This window comes from Euprymna scolopes, chromosome 36, assembly GCF_053919585.1.
Source record: "Euprymna scolopes isolate OS-2025 chromosome 36, ASM5391958v1, whole genome shotgun sequence".
Lineage (NCBI taxonomy): Eukaryota > Metazoa > Mollusca > Cephalopoda > Sepiida > Sepiolidae > Euprymna > Euprymna scolopes.
The window spans coordinates 15,714,030-15,717,710 of record NC_136517.1 but is presented as its reverse complement, the minus strand read 5'-3'; the positions used below and the strand labels follow the sequence as shown (position 1 = coordinate 15,717,710).

General features: G+C 32.6%; 1 pseudogene; it reads left to right on the top strand.

The window, feature by feature from the left end:
• The first annotated feature begins 2,413 nt into the window (after positions 1-2,413).
• Positions 2,414-2,551, top strand: LOC145260795 (U2 spliceosomal RNA; annotated as a pseudogene).
• The last annotated feature ends 1,130 nt before the right edge of the window (positions 2,552-3,681 follow it).

Here is a 3,681-nt window from a genome sequence, read left to right as displayed (position 1 = left end):
AACTTTGTGACATATTTCCATTCTATGGAGGTCAGGCGCGAACGAACATCCCATAATTTTATTATACCATGTTTCTTCAAACTGAAACATAATTATCAAAGTATACTTACGCAGATAGATATGAAAAGTGTTTATTAAAGTTTGTGCCTATTTCCATTCTATGGAGGCCAGGCGCGAAGGCAGACCCCACAATTTTATTGTACCATCCCTATTTAAGTTAAAACATACTTATCAAAGTATTCTTATGTACATCTATATCAAAAACACTTGTAAACGTTTTCTTTTAATTTTAAATTTTTTATTTCCATACTTTGTGAACGCAGACACCACAATTGTAATGAATCACCGTTCTGCCAGATCAAACATACCCATTCCTGTGTCTCGATGCATCTTCTATCATTATATGTAATCATTTTTTTAAAATAGTCACCCATATAGGAGCCTATTTGTGACCAGACACACACATACACACACACACACGTTCAGCTTCATATATATATATATATATATATATATATATATATATATATATATATATATATAGAGAGAGAGAGAGAGAGAGAGAGAGAAAGAGAGAGAGAGAGAGAGATTCATTCAAGACTATCGCAAAAACAAATAACATATATGTAAATCGCAATATATCCGAACAGTCAGCGAGGTGGACGAGGAGTAAGGGTTTAGGCTTCTTATCATGGGGCCCCGATTTCGAATCTTGCTAGATTCAGCCACTCTGATGATACGTAGACGACGAAACATGTGTCAGTGGATAATTATATTTTAATGATAATATGTATATACCGCTCCCCATGTGGGGGTACTAAGTTGGTTAAAGGGAAAATTATTCCCAACTCGCATTTAGGTAAAAATGTACTTTCGTAAATAATTGAATTCATTCAAGACATTATATATATATATATATGTATATATATATATGTATATATATATATATATATATATATACTCTAGTAGGCCGCTAGTCGGATTATACGTTTAAATATGATGTTTTAATTCATGCATATTTTGTATTTATTATTATGGAGCAAATCCTCTATTGGTTATTATATTGTACCCAATATACATATTAATGATTTCAAAAGTATAAACTATAAACTTTATTTGCTCTATCTAATAGATTGGGCAATTTTATGTGGGTAGAATTGTCTTATATGATTATTTCCTTCTAGTATTCTATAAGACTATGAACCATTAGATTCACCAATCTGTAATCTAATTCATTTCAATACTTCGAAATATATATATATATATATATATATATATATATATATATATATATATATATAAGCATATTAGTTAAAAGAACCAATCAACTAATAAGAAAACATAAACACTGATACGTAATTAATTAACGCTCATTTTTTCAAATGAGTTTGCAAATTATTTAGCCTTCAAATAGTCACTCGCATATCCATGACTAAGTATATAAAGAAGTTCGTTTCAATAATTTTAAGTAGAAAAAGTAGGATTTTAATATTTATGTCAGAGTGGAAAAAAACTTTATAAGTACATAGATTAATAGATACTAGTTGAAAGCTTCGAAAACTCATCAGTAAGAAATTCCTTATTGTTATATAAATCTCAAGTCGTAACAGACTTGCCACCATAATTTGAAGAGAATGAAATCATAATCGGAAATTGACCCGACCACCTTTACCCGCCTATCCTTCCTCCACTCTAATAAAATAGAAGCTATAAACCTAGGAGGATAATCTCATTGAAACAATCGTCAATCCATGTGAGGATAATCTCAAGTACTAACATACCTACCACCACAGTTTGAAGAGGAATCATCGGAAATTATCCCCGCGTCTACTCGCCTATCCACTATTTACTCTAATAAAAAGGAAGGTATAGAACCTTGGGGGATATTATCATTAATACAATCGCCAATCCATGTGACGATAATCTCGATTCGAAACACACACCTCTCACAATAATATGATGAGGAATGAAGTCATCACCGTAAGTTACCCCCCTCTACTCGCTTATATTATGGATGGGGATCCACTATAATAAAAACGAATGTATAAAGCTTTGGAGGATATTCTCATTAAAACATCGGTCGGTCGGTTTGTCCGTAACACTTTTGTGCTTGGCCTTTTGATTAAGATTAAAGGTATGTTGTTAATAGATGCTGTTCTTAGCTTTTTAAGCTTTTCTTGGCTTTTTGGCCAAAATCAAAATGTAGTATCTGTTTCGGCAGATACTGTAAGCAAAGACCATATGTGGGGGCAGCCCCACATATGGTCTTTGGTCAATGTAGGGGCAACCCTTCATACCAATTTTCACGATTCAGCTCCCCTACTCCCCGGGGAGTTGGTCCCCATTTCCCCTTCATCCCTCACGTTAAAAATCGGCCTTGTGCCTAATTTACTCGGTGGGGGAGCAAATAAATACCCTTTTCTTGGCCTTTTGGCCAAGATCAAAGTGTAGTATCTGTTCTTATTACATGCTGTACTTATGTTTGTAACTTCGTGATATAAAGTGGGGGATCACTTTTCTGTATTATTTTAATGTAAAATGATAACCCACTTTACAACCAGTCAGTCTCAAAGCCATTCAAGTCATTCTCCAGATCATTCAAATTGTTTTTGAAGGATTCCAGTTATTTTTTAAGCATTCAAGTCATTCTTAAGGTCATTCAATTCATCCTTAAGTTCATTAAAGTCATTCTAAATCATTTACTTTTATTTAAGTCATTTCAGCCTATTTTTCGGTCATTTTAGTTTATCTTTAAGAATTTCATGTCAATCCTACATTCACGCATTCATTCATTACACGAGAACACGCGACTAATGGCTATCGGCCTTGTATAAGCCTGATTTTCTTTTCTTTTTAATGTATTTTGGGGAATCCTTATAGCTTATTTTATTTTTCATTACTGTAAAGAAAACCAAAGAACATATACAAACAGTTTATCTTGAAGGAAGACGGAACCGATATTAACGTTACATGTACCATGGGGGTCCACATGGATCCCGGTCTAGATTTGCGATTATTAGAAAATCGATGAACAAATAAAATAAAAAGATGAATGAACGAAATAGAGAAAAGATTTGGATCTAATTTAGTGAAATCTCGTTGAATGAACGAAGGTCACTGAAGTATTCCGTGTGGAGTGGGGATATGCGAGACGTGTCACCCAAAACAGAAAATGTTTTCCCTGTTAAAGGATTATTTTTCATTCACAACCCAAAAAAAAAAGGCCCTGCACTGCCAGGCGGTGAGTTTTAAAACACTTAAGGCAGCAATAATTACAATTTGATATACACGATGATGATGATGATGATGATGATGATGATGATGATGATGATGATGATGATGATGATGATGATGATGATCATGATGCCCATCAACATCATCATCACCACCACTATCATGATTTATTCTACTTTTGATTTTATTAACTCCTGCTCCTACTACTCATCATTTCTTCTTTGTCTTCTTCTAGTAGTCATAAGTTATATATATATATATATATATATATATATATATATATATATATATATATATATATATATATATATATATATATAAGAGAGAGAGAAAGAAATATAAAACTGTAAGTTAAACTTTACAATCAAAATTTATTGTTTGACTGAATACTCCAAAAAACAATTTACAGAGTTCTTATTCCGTGGAGTTTCAAAGAATGCGGTTCTT